Source organism: Pan troglodytes, chromosome 16 (assembly GCF_028858775.2).
Source record: "Pan troglodytes isolate AG18354 chromosome 16, NHGRI_mPanTro3-v2.0_pri, whole genome shotgun sequence".
NCBI lineage: Eukaryota > Metazoa > Chordata > Mammalia > Primates > Hominidae > Pan > Pan troglodytes.
The window spans coordinates 89,210,045-89,227,323 of record NC_072414.2 but is presented as its reverse complement, the minus strand read 5'-3'; the positions used below and the strand labels follow the sequence as shown (position 1 = coordinate 89,227,323).

Genomic DNA, 17,279 nt, shown 5'->3' with positions numbered 1-17,279 from the left:
AACCTGCACATGTACCCTAAAACTTAAAGTGTAATAATAATAAAAAAATTTTCAAAAAAAGAATAAAAAAGAAAGAAATTCAAGATACGTAGTCTTGATTTCCTTAGAAAAATGATTACTTCATTAGTTCTAAGTGAGCATGGGATAGGAGCGATGGGGGCTTAAGGATTAAGGGTATTTAAAGCAGCCGAGGTTGAAGGCTGAGAGAAAACCAGGTTTGGGTGAGAGATGAGAGATGGGAGTAAGAGAAGAGAGAAAAGCAGAAATGCCCTGTGTGGGGTGCCCTCACAGAGCTCTGGACATAGCTTAGAGTAATTTTGAATTGAATGAAACATGGTCAGACTAGAGATATCCCTAGCCAGAAACCTAAGTGTGGGCTTCCTTCATCTCTGTGCACAAAACGTAGATACATCTTTGGTCTTCAAATGCCTTTACAAAGTCAGGCAGTGTTCTCTGTGGAGAGCTGGCTCGATTTTCTTTCACCTGGTCAGAACCATTCAGAGTGTGCATACAGGATTACAGGAAGCTTTCTCTTCCCACACTAAGGCACAACTAAAATTGTCTGGTGCAAAGTAGAAGCCTGAATTTTTTTTAAATAGGAAATCAGAGTTAAGACCACTGTAACCACAGATTTATATGAAATAGAAATTACAACTGTTCATGATCTTTTAGATGCAAAGTTATCAATGAGACCTAATAAAGACTAGTGTTCTTTTTATGTCAATAGGCAAAATAGTATTATTTATTTCAGAAATTTCTCTAAACTTTCAGTGGTTTACATTTTTACCTGCCTCAGATAATGCATTTACCATTTTTGTTTTTTTAAAACCAAATTCATATGATGAATCAGTCTCACAATTTATAGTAAGATTAATTTTTTTTTGAAACAGTCTTGCTCTGTTGTACAGGCTGGAGTGCTGTGGCACAATCTTGGTTCACTGCAACCCCCGTCTCCTAAATTTAAGTGATTCTCCTGCCTCAGCCTCTAGAATAGCACCATGCCCAGCTAATTTTTGAATTTTTAGTAGAAATGGAATTTCACCATGTAGGCCAGGCCGATCTCGAACTCCTGATCTCGGGTGATCCACCCACCTCAGCCTCCCAAAGTTCTGGGGTTACAGGCATGAGCCACCATGCTGGCCAAGATTAAAATCTTGTATTATGTTTCCATATTACTGAATTTAATTGAACTGTTTTAGAGTCCTTTCTGCCTTCCCTGATAGAATAATTGTGTACACTGGAGAAAATTTCCTGGTTTATTACTGATTCTACACTAACTCAGTCCATTCTATGCTACCGTGAAGGAAGTCACAGCTCACACTTGTGAAAATGTACCCATTGACATTAATCACCATTTTATACTGCCCTAAATATATCAGATTAAACTTGGAGAATTTTTTTTCTGCTATAAGGTAAAAGTTGTGTCCTTTTCACAACTTTTCACAACTGAAATGCTTAGTTCAATCTTATTTGTCCCTTGTGAAAAAAATGTAGAATTTACTACTCACATAATGTTTCTGCTGTCTTATAATATTTCACAATAGTCAATTTAAAGATCTCATCATCTGATGTAGCCCATTCTTACAGCTTGTTGTTAAAAACACTCAATAAACCACACGTTGGAATAGAAGTCAGTGATATGCACTTCTTACAGAATAAAATAGCAACAGTAAAATATCTTGTCCTTTGCTAACGTAATTCCTTCGTATTATCTCCACCGCCCTTGTTTTCCTCTCCATAAACCTTATTTTGATGTCTTAAAATGTGGATAATCCCTAACTTTGGTTAGTACTCTTTGGCTCAAAGGAAATAGTTAAGGGCATAAATATCAGAACATTTGAAATATAGATTATGTTCAGAATCGAGTCTATGACTTAAAAACAAAATTTTGTGCAGCTATTCCACTATTATTCTGGAAAAAATGACACTGTATCTAGTAGGAAGCCAGAAGGGGACAAGCGGAGTATTGGCAGTGGGCCAGCGTTTTGTGTTAACTTCAAGAGCAGAGGTGATTTTTAATGCTTCAACATCATTCATGAAATATTATATATATAATTTGTACTTACAATAACAAGTGTGCTCTCCAAGGAAACATTAAAATAAATAGCTTCTTTAACTCTTTTGTACCTTGATCATATCTTATTTTGATGAACCTATAAAAAAGGAAGATAAGATTGATGTTGGACAGATCAGTAGGGCAATCATGTAGTTTATTACATATTTATGACTCTGAAAGATCAAAGGATGTTTTTATGCACATAACTTGGCAAATGCATTTTGCCACGTTCAGATATGTTCCAAGTGACTTCAGTGGGGAAGTGAAAAGATCTGGCACTATGCCTGTAATGCTATTTGGCAAGACACTGAATGATGGTGGGATTCAAGAACACAATAACATACTGTATTACATGTATATGTACACACACTCTATATATGTATGCACACATTCACTGGTATATAGGAAACGTGTGACTGTATACACACTCTATGTAAATATGCTCAACTCTTACATAATCAGAGTAATTAGATGAAATAGTTATATCTGTGTGTATAGTAATATTTTGTATACTGGAAATGTTTACATTATTCTTCCTTATTGCAACAATTTCAAGAAAATTTTAATTACCGTTAATACATCACAGATGATTAATATAGTACTGCATACACTATAACTAATATTTTTGTATTTTTACTAGAGATGGGGTTTCACCATGTTGGCCAGGCTGGTCTCGAACTCCTGACCTCAGGTGATCTTCCCTCTTCAGGCTCCCAAAGTTCTGGGATTACAGGTGTGAGCCACCGTGCCTGGCCCCTACTTCCTGCCTTTAAAGTTGATTCTTCAGAGGTTGATTTACATTTGCAAAACATCATGGCTAAAATAATCAGAGGACAAACATTAAATGCTGACCAAAATAAGAAAACATACTAGATGTTATGTTAAAAATAACCAGAAAGGTTTGCCATAAAGACATGTAACTTGGTCTAATTTTACAAAAACAAGATGACTGTTTGCTTGATTTTTCCTTTTAGTCTTGTCTTTTTTATAAGTGAGTAATTTGGGAGGGCAGCTTGAACACCAAGTGGAACAGCACCTAAACACTGGTACTTCTTGCCTTGTGTTGGCACTCACACATGTGAAAGGTACAGGTTTGCATGAGATTTCCTACAATGCACACTGCATACATGTATATAGACTAAGGCTAAGACAATGCTATTAGTTAGCCTCAGGGGTAAAAATTACTTCTTGCAAGTCATTCTGTGCATAAATGATACTCCAAGGTGTGAAAGCAGAATCTGTTCTTCAAATAGGACAGGTAAATGCAAATATTTGTGTTTGAGCTTCATAAGCTTGAAAATAAAGAATAATTCCAGATTATAATTTTATACTAATTGATTGACTCATACAGTTGAAGAAGGAGGGTATCAAAACGTCCTAATAAAGAACCTGTCAACATCATGGAGGGGAGTATCAGTATTACCTGGAGCTAGGGTGACTCAGGGCTTCTCGTTGCATGACTGTTGTTATTATGCATATATGTGTTATATATGAATATGCGAGTGTGTGATGTGGTATAGTATAGCATAATTAAAATGTGCTTCATGCTCTGATTATCTGTAGAACAGTTTTTTATAAAAAGCTTAGTTGTTACTATTCACTGATAGAATTTGTGTTGCTCCAAAAAAATTATAATTTACAGATATAAATACGTGACTGTAGGTATAACAAAATATGTATTAAGAAGAGTGTGCTCCCAAAACCCTAAAACATTTATTAGTGCTGTCACAGAATTAAGAAGACATTCTATAAATGAAAATTTGAACTAGAAAAGTACAAATTCCTCAAATTTTATATGACTTGAAATGATATTCCTTAATGTTCTTACTAGGGACTTTTTCCTTTTTTTTTTTTTCTTTTAGGCTTACTTGCTTCCACTTTTGTCAAATCCCAGTGAATCCCAAATTCTTTGTTAAACGTAGACAGAAGTCTAGGCTTTAATGAAGAACCACATCCCCTCCCCACTAAATCCTTTCATTTAACATGCACTCATGATTATCAAGCAGTTGAGAGGGTATTAGCACTTACAAAAAAAATCCAGATTTTATTTTTACGTTTTTCACATATTTTATGGAGTATAGACCACACACCTATTAAAGGGCTTCTCTTAATATGATTTGAGATTTGTAGTCTTTCCTCAGGAGACCAACTCAGACTATGTCTTCCTACCTTTCAAAGAGCAATAGGCCACAGTGTTTAAGAGCATGATCTCTGAAGCCGGATTGCCTGGATTTGAATCCTGACCACTTAATCACTATGCAAGCTTGAGTGAGTTATTGAACTTCTATGTGCCTCCATTTCCACAGCTGTAAAATTACGATGATCATAGTTGCTGCCTCAGAGAGTTCAATGAACACTGTATCTAAAATATCTAGAACAGTGTCAAGCAAATTGTTAACACAGCATGATAACCATGTCAAATTAATGCAATTAGCTATAGGGTTCTCCAGATAGTGACATTCCCGGACCACTTCCCCTTCCTGCGTCCATCAGATATGTATTGAGTGCCTCATGCATGCTGGATTCCACGTCAGATGGACCACACATACAGACTAGCAGGAGCCTATGCTCAAGGATACTGTTACAACATGCTCTTCTTCTGGGATCTGGAACTCTAAATTCTTATACTGCCCCCTCTCAACAACAATGAATAACTTTACAGTGATAAAGCCTGACAAAAAGTACCTTAGCCATGTGATCAAGGTTAACATCATCCATTATAAGCAATGTAGATAGCATGCATTCTTCTTATGTGATGAGAATCACATTTTACACCTGTGGTTTTCTCCCCAAAACCCATCACCACAATCAAATCATGAGAAAATCATCAAACAAATCTGTATTGAGGGACACTCCACAAAATGCCTCACTGCTACTTTTTTTTTTTTTTTTTGAGAAAGAGTCTCACTCTGTTGCCCAGGCTGGAATGCAGTGCTGTGATCTCGGCTCACTGCAACCCCCGCCTTCTGATTCAAGCGATTCTCCTGTCTCAGCCTCCCAAGTAGTTGGTACTACAGGTGCACACCACCACACCTGTCTAATTTTTCTATTTTTAGTGGAGACGAGATTTCACCATGTTGTTCAGGATGGTGTCGATCTCTTGACCTCGTGATTAGCCCATCTCGGACTCCCAAAGTGCTGGGATTACAGGCTTGAGCCACTGCGCCTGGCCACTGCTACTCTTTAAACTGTCAAGGTCATCAAACACAAAACCTGAGAAATCGTCACAGCCAAAAGGAGCCTAAGGAGACATGATAGCTAAATGTGATATGAATGATATGAATCTTGCATGGGACTTGGAATGGAACAAAAGGACAAAATAAATCAAACAAAAAAGGAGGTAAAAACTAAGGAAATCTAAATATAGATTTCATCTGAGTTTATTTAGTTAGTTAATACTGCATCAGTATTTGTTCATTCATTTTGACAAATGTGGCTATGATAATTTAAGATTTTGCCAATAGAAATAGTGTGGCATATATAGGAATTCCTTGTTCTATCTTAGCAGTATTTCTATAAATCCGAAGCTGTTTTAAAATTTTAATTTATTTATAAAATACCCCTCTCTGCCCCAGAATTCTGGTCATAAAATTATCTCAAATTCCAGGGACCCGTGAATGGCCAAACCCTTAAACAAGAAAATAATCCCTTTTCTGTTCAAGGACTTTAGAAACAGACCCGTCCAAACAAAAATCACTGTCAATGATGCAGCTTGAACATTCTCCTACACATTTGTAATGGAAATGTAAATGGAGCTAAAGATTCAGGACCTCCATTTTAGAGTAATAATAAAAGCTAGCATCCACTGAGCCTTTATTATATACTAGCTCCATGTGAAACTCTTTTCATGGATTAGCTCTTGGAAGCTGTTCAACATCCTCCACAGTAGAGACTCTGATTGCCCCCAGATGGGAAGACCGTTTGCTCTTGTATCTGTGACAGGCTTGCCCCTGTGATGGTGCAGTTTTAATTCAATGCTGGGCTTGTAGAGGTCTCTCTGCTTTCCTTAAACTGAGTGCCCCCGTTCAGATGACTAAATGGCTATTTAACAAGTGCCTCCACTGGGCTTCCTGGCATAAGCTGTGTGACACTGTAACATTGCACAGGGTCTCCAGTGAGACCATTCACCTACAATGGAGAACAAGAACAGTCAGTCTTAATCCTACAGTCAAGAGTTCATAATACTATCTGCATGCCCACAAGGCAACAGAAGCATTTATCTAATGATTGTGGATACAGAAATAGCAAGATGGGGTCTACGTACTTAGTGAATTCTGGAATTTTGAAAGTACACTGGAAACAAATCTCTGTTATTTCAATTAATCAGTCTCATAATCACTCTTAGTTGGTCCTGCAGAAAACACTGAGGAAAAAATGACTACACTGAGTCAAATCACCAGTTTACTTCAAAGCTAGACAAGAGCACAGTGTCCCACACTCAGAAGGAGCCCCAGCTCAGTCCAATGCTCTCTGGGCATCATTTGGAAATTCCTAATAATTTTGGAACAAGGGGGTTCTGCCTTTTCATTTTGCAATGGACCCCACAAATTATATAGCCAGTCCTGTGTGTAAGTTTTACGTTTGTTTTTCTCAAATGAAATCTCAAGTGCTGCTTTTTAAATTATATCTACCAGTGTAGCTACACAACTTCATCTTTGCTGAGTCTTCTTCTAAAAGACAGAGCTAGTCTTAAGAAAGTAGGTGTATTCTAATTCCTACATATAATGTCTCAAATCAAGCGGTGAAGTAACAGGACTCAACTCCTATCTTTCTATCTTTCTGTTACCTGTTTGCAAACACTGAGTTCAAAGCCTGGGCAAGTAGACACATTGAACCTGTGGTGAAATCCTAATCACAGATACAGACACTGTCAAACAAACCAAGAGAAAGTCATCAATGCACGGCTATTTTCCTATCTGGCCTGGTCTAGAAGACTGAATACCCCAGTGGTTGGCCTACAATCACAGTGCAAAATTACGGAACTGAGAATGGTTCAGGAGAAAGTATCCTATGCAATCATGTGGCAGAAATATTTTAAGGCCATTTATCTGCAACTGACTTTGTACCCACCAGAGCCAGGCAAATTCTGATCTCCAAATTTGCCAAGAGATGAAAATAAATTCCCTTTATTAAAGAGAAGTTATGGACAAACATTAGCAAAGGATCATTAAACGGAATCACACATAGACTTTGTACACACCGAAGGAGCCCAATACTAGTAGTTTTGAATTTAACCAGGCAAAATTCTCATCACACCAATGAAAGTGTTATTTTTTGTTTGTTTCCTGCAGAAAAACTAAAACCAGGAATAGATATTTCTGCCAGTATTTTTATAATGCTTCATCATCGAGAAGAGTACAAAGAAATCTACTGAGAATGCCATCAGAGTGAAATGTCTTCCTTAAATATAAGAATTTTCTGAGTGCTGCTAATTCATTCTATTTAAAGAACCCGATTTTAGAATGACCTGCCTAATGGAGAGATTTGGTTATTTCCACTTTGAATTCAACTACACAATACACTTTTTTTTTTTTTTTCGCTCTTGGCTTTGGCTTTACAGCAGCCTCTAATTCTTACTCCTACAAATATCCCTACTTCCTTCTTGGGCATTCTCTCTCCCTTCCTATTGTGTCCTCCTGAGGTCTCTGCCTCTCCCTGGAGAATCTCGGGGCCAGGGCTTGCTTTGGTAGCTGAAGGCCCCTAATGAGAGTAGCACTGACATCCCAGCCTCTAAGAAAGTGCCTTGTCTGCGTGGTCACCTCAGAGCATGCTTGCAGAGGGTATCTTCTCACCCCTGTCAAGAGCTTTTGTTGAGTTCAAAACCTTATTACAATTAGAGTGGAAAAGCCTCACTGGGTTATTTAGATGTTATCTCTGCTGGCAGAGAAATTTTCTGCAACATAGCCTGTAAAACTTCTTGTAAACTAAAGTTAATTGGCAGAGAATCCTCTGGTGTTCTAGAGATAATTGTGGGACACTGTCAGGAGGTTTCCTTTGGGTTTACAATGGAATAATAAAATATTTTTTTTCTTAGCTTTCTTTCTTCTTTTTTTTTTTTTTTGGTCTCAACTCTCTCTATTTATCTTGATTCTTCCTCTATGAGATTTTTCAAATGTCCTACCACAGAACAGAGACCAATTTCGCTCATTTGTAAAAATTAACTAGTTTCATGTTCTACATGTGTCAATGTATCTGCCAAGCTCAGCTTCCACTTCACCCCTAAGCAGATAGTCTTTTGGGCTGTTGTCTACAGCAGATGGATTTGATGGGATTGCCTATTACCAATGGGAACCAATTAATAAGCTCATAAAGGGCCCAGGATACGTACTACTCCTCCTGAAAGTGAGGAGTGATTTCAATTAGATTTTCTTTTCTTTCTTGGAAGTTTGAATTAGAAGTGCAAAGGAACTAGATGGTAGTGGGGGGAGGTGAGAGATCCCCATGCAGAATTAAAGGTGCTGGCCATACATATATATGCAAGAGAAAGAAAAGAATAGACACTTGTGGGGAGAAAATCAGAACTGTGAATAACCGTGAGAGACCCAGAGAATAGCCACAGCTCTTCTCTTTCCGATTATATTGTGTAGAAGTTCCACCGGTTCTTTATTTCATGTCTTTCCATTCAATATGATCTTTACGGAACCAATGTGGAAGAAGCTTGTATAATACTCTATCCTTCTTAGCTGAGCTTACTCAACTGAACTATTTTTAAAATGTTTGACTATTTAACTGGGACACTGAGACACAAGGTAGGAGTGGAGGTCCTGTCCTCATTTTCTGCTGAGAAACAGGGAAGAAAAAAATGAAGACAAGGTATGGATTTCCTGTTGGGAACACGATGCATGTGGTGCCATAATCAAATTTACTTCTCACACAACCTTAGAACGGGGGTGCAATTATACCCCTATTAGGTGAGATTGGGTGTGTTCAGGGTGGTATACGTGAAGAACATACCCCTATTTGGTGAGATTGGGTGTGTTCAGGGTGGTATACGTGAAGAACATACCCCTATTTGATATGGGGAAACTGAGATTCGAAATGTTAAATTATCTGTCCAAAGTAATTGAAGAGTCCAAGATTTAAACAATTTTTTTTCCAGTTTTAAATCTCACAGTATTTTCATTATGCAATGTCACTTAACTACAATAACAACAAGGTAAATGCAAAAAGAAGAGAGAAAGAAAAAAAAAAGGAAGGAAAGACAGAAGGAGAGAAACAAGCACTGACTGAGTCCTTACTACATGCAGGATGCTTTACATGTTACTTAATTCAGTCCTCACGACAACATGCAGAACAGAACTGACATTTGTATTTTTATATATGAGAAAACTGAAGCTAAGAAAAGTCATGAAAATTACATAGCAAAGGGTGGAGCCAAGATTTATGCTAAGCCAAATTGACTCCTATACATCAGCTTCCACTAAACTGTGGCTTGGTCCTGGAGAAGCATCCATGCCAGAACAACAGAACAATTATAGATGCATGCGTACCTTGAACAAATATAGAGTGAACAATGTAGATGTAAATACAAACAAAATGTGAGTTTGGAGGGAGCCATCATAACACAGACACATTCAAAACACTTATGGAGTCTGGAAACAATCGAAGAAAGAGGATGGATGCCCAAAACAATGGAGGAAGCCATGGATTGTGCCCACCCAGCGGACACTGCAACACGCAAGCAGCCAGTGGACTAGCAGGACTCCCAGAATAATACTGAGATGACAAAGGCAGCACGTGCTAATGTACAATGTGCTCATCACTTCTACACATTATTGTATATTTCCCTGGGTTTTCTGAGGAATGGGTAAGTTTGATAGCTGATAGGGTTTGGATCTGTGTCCCCACCGAATCTCATGTCAAACTCTAATACCTAGTGTTGGAAGCGGGGCCTAGTGGGAGGTGATGGAATCATGACGGGGCGGGGGGTGGTGGTTTCTCCTGAATGGTTTAACACCATGCCCCTTGGTAGTGTCCTCAAGATAGTCAGTGAGTTCTCCTGAGATCTGGTTGTTTAAAAGTGTGAAAGTGTGTAGAGCCTCCCCGCTCTGTCTCTCTTCCTCCTGCTCCAGCTGTGGAAGATGTGCTCGCTTTCCCTTCACCTTGCACCATGATTGTAAAAGTTTCCCGAGACCTCCTCAGAAGCAGAAGCCACTGTGCTTCCTATACAGCCTGCAGAACCATGAGCCAGTTAAACATCTTTTCTTTGTAAATTACCCAGTCTCAGGAGTGCGAGAATTGATTAATAAAATGGTATATTTATAATAAAATGTTTCTTTGAGTATAAGTCTGTTTCCATTCACTAATACAAATTATAATGACCAGATTGACAGGTGTTGAATGTTATCTATGTGCCAACCTCTTCAAACATTTATTGTAATTCATTCTCATCAGGATTGCTAGTATCCCTATTTTTAGAAGCAACAACTAAAACTCATAGTGGTTGGAGAACTTCTCTAAAAGCATGTAACTATTACACATAGAGACAGGGTTCCAGCATCATCAGACCTGACTTCCAATCTAGTGCTCTTTCTACTGTTCCTCAATTATTATCACTGCTACTAGGCACTAGACAGATGACAGACATTTCCACCTTCTATTGTATGGTGCACAAGCCATGCAATGTAATAAGGAGTCAGTATGAAAGTTTTGCATTTCTAGGTTTTCATTAACATAAAAAACATCATGCCCTTCTACCTTAAATAACTAACTAAATAAAATAAAGTGTGTGTAAAACCAAAATAAATTCAGCTGCTTGCAGAGCACTTGGCACATAGTAGGGACATAATAATTACTTGCTGAATAAATGCATGAACAATTCAGAGAACTCTTGATTGAATGTTTCTTTTCTTTAACTTGCCTATTCAGCATAATCCCACAGATTTTGAGCCAATTATTAATGTTGGAAACGCGTTTAAGGGAACAATGCTTTTGAACACAAAGAACCAAGTCACTTTGGTGTGTAGTGGTGAAGCCTGAGCCTTTTGTCCCTCTGCAGGCAGTTTACTATTAAGCTTGCTGATTAGCTAATCAGCAATTAATTTAATTATTAATCCTATTTACATATTTGGATTTTTGCTGTCATTGAGCAAACACTGCTACCCTCCCCTTGCTTTGAATTTTAAAATTTAAAAAAGGGTTAAGAAGGAGAAGATAAGTGACAAATGAGGCTATGAGATGCCAAACAAACCAGTGACTTGTAATGAGAGATTACACATAAAGGCGAAAAGGAATTACATGGAAGCTGAGTGAAGGATGGACTATTTCTCTGTAGGGACTTCTAAACTTTGAGGTAGAGACTATGTATAAATGCACATCTGTATACAATTTATAACAAAACCTGGGAGCAAGTGCAGCTGCTGGCTAAAGCCCACATGTCCCCATAATTTCCATGGTAGTTGGTGGCAGTAGGGGAGGGGTCACAGAATTTTTTAGCATCTTTGATGTCAGTTTTGTTTAGCCTGAAATTCAGCTGAAAATGCTGCACTTCAACTAAATATTAACGTGCACTCTCCAGTAAGAACAAAAAAGGTATAAATTATGTCTGATTGAACAAACACAACCCCACTGTTGAACAGCCAGTCAATGGAGAGGGCAGGGAGAGGCAATGGAGCAAGGTAATGTGTAATCTCACCAGTCAATGGACTGTGGGCAGGCCTGGGCAGCCCATCGCTGGAGGTGTCAGGGAGATGAATAGCAGAGTGTCCTCCTCAAAAATATGATTAATACCCTACTCGGTCCACTGCTGAAGATGTAGTGGGTGCAGCTGGTCTGGACAGCAGTTGCATAGAGGGAAAATCCAGGATGATCGCAACGGAGCAGAGAGGGCAAAGAGGAGGGCAAACAGCCACCTGACTGGGGATGCTGAGGCCTGGAGGGTGGGGCGGGGTCTTCACTGGCCAAAGGTCTTTGCAGGCTGTGGCTTAAGTAATGCTTGGGGCCCTGTCATGCCTGTGTGCCTGAGCCCCAGAGGCCATTGCGTTGAGGGAAAAAGACAAGCTGGAGTTGAATGTTTGTGGAATAAACAATGATCTTGAAGAACTGTGATATTTATGATATAAGTGCTGTGTGAGCAACACGCTGTCTTCAAACTATTTAATTCTCACAGATTAGTGTGAGGTAATGGGAGAGAGAACTCCTCTTCTTCAGGTGGAGAGACTGAGGTCCAGAGAAGTGAAGTAACTTGTTCAAAGCCATGTCTTCAGTAGGTGGGACAGGGGTCCAGAACTCACAAACTTTCTCGCCAAACCAAGCTGACTCCCCAGAGATTTGAAAACAAAACAAAATCAAAAAACCCTTTGATCAGAGTTCATCTTTGGCCATTTACTGCAGTTTCCTCTTATCATCTCTTCTGCCCCTTCCTTTAAAGGGTTTTGGTCAGACTTTTTTTCTGATTTTCTGTTTCTTTATAGACAAGGATGTCAACAAAGGATTTTCTAAAGTTTTTAGCTCTATGGTCACTTAGTTTGTTACACACACACAATCACACAACGATTGTAGTGACAAGCAAATCGATATGTTCTCCTATTTCACTGGCAGAAGACAGGAGAACTTTCTGCTCTGGGGCAACTATGACTGCCATATTTTCCTCCTCAGGTAATTCCTCCTGAGTGGTCAAGATACTACAATGTTAATAAGGCCAACACAAAACTTGTCCTGGCGCACTACAACACCAGGATGGTGTGAGACAACAGGAACACAGAAGGGAGGTCTACTTAAACCTAGAATTATTGGTTTACTGCCTGCTGTTCTTAAATGTAGTGAACTGAAAGCAGAGTTCTACAAAACTTAATATTGAAATTCCAGAAATGAAAAAAATAAAGACAAATATTTGAAGTCCAATCCAAGTTAACTCTAATCAAGAATTGGTCTTATATTACACTTTATAAGTGTGGGATGAATCCCAAAGAAATGGGTGAAACATCAGAAGGTGAGAAGGAGTAACAGAAAAGCTGAGGTATCAAGTTGACGATACAATCTAATAGACAGTGATCACTGTGTATCTGTTTCTGAGGAAATGGAAAGATGTTGGAGGGAAAACATTATCCAATAATCCAAAGGGTTTCAATGATTTGATCTCAGTAATCAGAATTGTTATGATAATGTATTTATCATGTGTCATAGTTTATATTTTTCAAGGTCCCTCCACAAGTGACTTCCAGTATATCTTTATTGGTTTCATATCCAATACGGCTTTCCAAACTGTCATGTACAAAGTGGTACTTTGTTAAATGCTGATTCTTATTTATTAGTGGGGCCTGAGATTCTGCATTTCTTAAAAGCTCCCAAGGCATGTGGATGTCACATGTAATACATTTTGAGTATCAAGGCTCCATCATACCTCTTGGATGGTAAAACTGAGCAAACACACAAGTAGTAGTAGGTAGCAGAGCCAGAATTTGAACTCAGAGATGCTTGACCAGAAAACTCATACCTCCCTGGCATATCACTGCCCCTCAGATGAGGGTATGTCACTCAGTTCCAAAAGAGTTTTGACATCAGTTGCAAAAGCAGTAGGAAATAGGAAATTAAGTTTCTGAAGTGACAATGTTCATCTCAGGTCAGAGTGACCTCTTTGTAAGGTCTCCAACATCTCTTTGATGTTGTGCCTCTTTGTGCCTCTGAAGAGATGTTTAAACAAATTCCCTGCTATAGAGATAGCCAGGTAGGACCACCACTACAGAGCAGAGTAGTTCCTCCTGGACACACTCATAGTTGTTTAGAGTCAAAGTGTTTATCGACACAGTCTAGAGGGCAAGAGCTTGCCCAAGCGCCCCTAATCTGGCCATGGTGGAGATCGTCATGCACCCTACATTTCTAAAGTTGGTTTCACACCACGCTCCCCCACAATCTTTTAAAGCTTTACCAAAACAGAAAATGAAGTTTATGCTGACGTGACCCTAAAGCCACCACTCCACCAAGGCCACCAAGGTAACTGGGATACATTCACAAAGGTAAAGCCAATGGCCACCATTTCATGTCATCTTCTTGTTCTGGACTTAGTCAGACATGTCTGCATATTGCAAACAGACAAAGGATGGAAATATAAGTAATACATTATCTGATCATAAATTATTTCTACTGTTTCACACTTTGTATCACAGCAATTCTTGCTGGATTTTATATCTATCATTAGATTATTCATTTTTTCATGCTTACCACAAATATTTCTTAATTCTCCAGCCTAAGCCACAATCTTGAAATGTGATAAAAAATTATGTATCTATTACTACATATGCATAAACAGATATATAATAATATGTAGTAAAATATAAATACACATTTATGCATGTTTGTGTACGTACAATTATTTTCCACTCAGTTTTAGTATGAAAAAAGAATAAAATAAATAAATGAGTGGTTTTGTTGCCAAATTAGTTTGGGAAGTATGCTTTATACCTTCTTAAAAAATCAAAACAATGTGAAAACTCTTATGGTAAAGAAATTTATTTAACATTATTTAGTTTTGCATTTCTAACAAGTATTTAAGTTTTGTTTGTTTGTTTTTACTTCCTGTTTATAAAAGGCTCACAGAATAGTGCTCTGTAGACCCTTCCTCAGGAAATGAATCTTGTATCAATGAGTCTATTTCTGGTTTATGGTATATGTAGTATAATACAGTAGACACATTTGAATTTGGTTTTGATCAACTGCAATCTTTTAGATCGTTGCAACAATGAAACATTTTATTTGTAGAAGTGTGAGATAAATTGTATCCTTTCACATTTTCTATTTTGGACATTCCCTGAAATAAGTGTGTTTCTAATCAGTTGCTTCCTTTCACCAAAAAAAAAGGAAAGAAAAAATATGTACGATGTTCAAGAGACTTTAAATAAAGTGTAAGGTAATTTTTTTTTCTCAGAATTTAGCCTGATACGTGCATCACATGCACATCACACAAATGACACAATACATGATTAACATGACACCATACATGATTAACATGACACCAAAGATGAGTTACCATTTTTAGAAATGTGAGAAGAATTTATTTATCATGATACAAGGTATCATATGAGAAAATTATGTAAATATTATCAGAACTGTTCATTGAATTCATCTCATTAATGTCACAGGTTTGGAGCGATCATCTAACCTAGCCTTTCAGTTCCCAGGTGTCCAAAGACTAGAAATGACACACTCAAAGTCACACAGCTGGTGAGCTGAGTAATGTGGACAGAAACCCTTTCTTATCTTTAGGCACCAAGAACTTGACTCTGCCTCAGGAGCCTCAGGAAGCTCCTCGAAGGGGTCTTACTAAGGCCATTTCCTCCTCTAATTTCATGTGTTCTTAGGTTTCAAAAGGACTGGTTGAAAACTAAGATCTTAAATCAATTCATGGTGTTGGGAATGGAGCAGGATAGAGATCGTTCCTGAAGGTAAATATAAATTTGACATTTTCCCAAAATTTTACATAAACAAAATAAAGTGAAAAATTCTGAGGACAAGGTATTGAAACGAAAAGTATTTTGAGTTTAAGAAATACAAAGGTGGTCTGTTAATTGACTTGTACAAATCATTTTCTTGATTTATTATATAAATAGCCACACATATTGAAATAGTTTTTAGTATAGTTTGGAAATTACATTTTAGGACCCTGGGGGATGGGGAAGGCTTAGTATGTGGAGACATCACCACCACATTAAGGAGAATTTCATTCTATAGTGGAGATGAAGAAAATACAGAAAACTGACATCATCCTTGCATTTTCTTCTCCTGAATACATAATCTCTCTTTAAGTAAAACACTAAATAAATTCAGGGACTCAAGACTCAGGCTAAAACTAGATGCTTTCAAAGGCCCTGGTTAATGAGGAATCTTTTAAATGTGACATCTACAGTGCAAATTAACCAATATTGCATAGCAAAAATCTCTCACAAGAAATCTGGTCAATGGTTTATGACAAAAAAATTAATGCTTTCTGTCAAGAATAAGGGTTAAGTTTAGTATTAATCATAAAATGACCTTTAATTGCCAAACAAAAGCACTTTGTTATTTCACTACAATCCTGAACTCACCCTGAGCATTAAAAAAAGTCATAATTTGCTTAGTATAAATATATTAAAGTATTAAGCCCACTCTGCTACTCAATTAGTAAACATGTCAAGGGGTGGGTGAGTTATTCATGGTTCAGAGGGCCAGCCCCTTTTCACAGGGAACTTTTTTCACTCTAATGAAATGATGGATAATCTGGAAGTAGGTGCCTTAAGAAGATATTAATCATTCTCTGTGGTAATGTTAATCATGCGTTCCATCATCTCCAGATGCCGTGGATCACCTTCCTCTGAGACAAAGGGCACCTAAGCCAGGAGAGTCCTTTTGATCACCTTTCTACAGAGACCCTTACATGCGGCTGACATTAAGACAGCTTTAGATTTCAGGGCATCCTTAAGATAAAAATGGCAAATGTCGCATAAAACTCCTTCAACTGATTTTTGAGCAACATAAGCTGAGCTCTCTCTCAAGCCCTAATTATTTACCTTTTTTTACGTTGCTCCTATTATAACAGGAAGGGACTTAAGCTATAGAAGTGGAACACAGAAGTCCATCAAGTAAAATCCATAAATGTACGTCTTAGCAAACTGCTTTTATAGTCTAGGCTTCTAATCTTACAAAATGTTAGTGTTCAGCGGGTCAGATTTATCTCTTAAAATGTCTCTGATGTCTCCTTGAGTTAATGAAACAGCATGCCTCCAGAGATACTTCTGGCCAATTAAACATTTTTATGGCCAGTGTTTCTTTAAAGAGAAAAAAATGTTAAGTGTAATCTGAGGGCATATCTTATGAGGCTAAAATAGCTCCCATCACAGACTAATTTTGAATGCTTCATAGACCCCAGTGCCTGAAGAAGAAACCTGGAATGATTCCTAATGCTAAGAGGTTGCTCCATATAAACTGCCTCGGAAAGATGAACCTGAGGGAAACCGGTAATACTCCCGTCATCCTGCAGAAGTATTAAGGACTCTAGAGGTTAGATAACATCTTCAAATACAAGAGGCAACATTTTCTTAAATCCACATGTGTACGTGGCCCCATCTGCAACTGTACAAGAGGGTAACTGATGAGATTATAAGATCTCCTTTGCAGGAACAACTTTACTTGCAGGCAAACACTCCCTGTATGATGGCTTATAATACTCAGACACAGTCACTAAATATTTTGATCAACATGTGTGTACACAAAGAGCGGGGGACTCACTTCTGGCCTGCTGGAGAAAACTGGT

General features: G+C 38.0%; 2 long non-coding RNA genes across 4 annotated transcripts in view; one reads left to right on the top strand and one right to left on the bottom strand.

Moving 5' to 3' along the window:
* Positions 1-17,279, bottom strand: part of LOC134808481 (uncharacterized) — a 140,190-nt gene that overhangs the window by 22,971 nt on the left and 99,940 nt on the right. For both annotated transcript variants that reach the window (XR_010151530.1, XR_010151531.1), the window contains one exon: positions 2,067-2,153. This is a non-coding gene — a long non-coding RNA (uncharacterized LOC134808481). The remainder of the gene's footprint in view (positions 1-2,066; positions 2,154-17,279) is intronic.
* The window catches only part of LOC104002448 (uncharacterized), a 185,608-nt gene that overhangs the window by 111,566 nt on the left and 56,763 nt on the right, over positions 1-17,279 (top strand). The gene's annotated exons all lie outside the window — the stretch shown is intronic.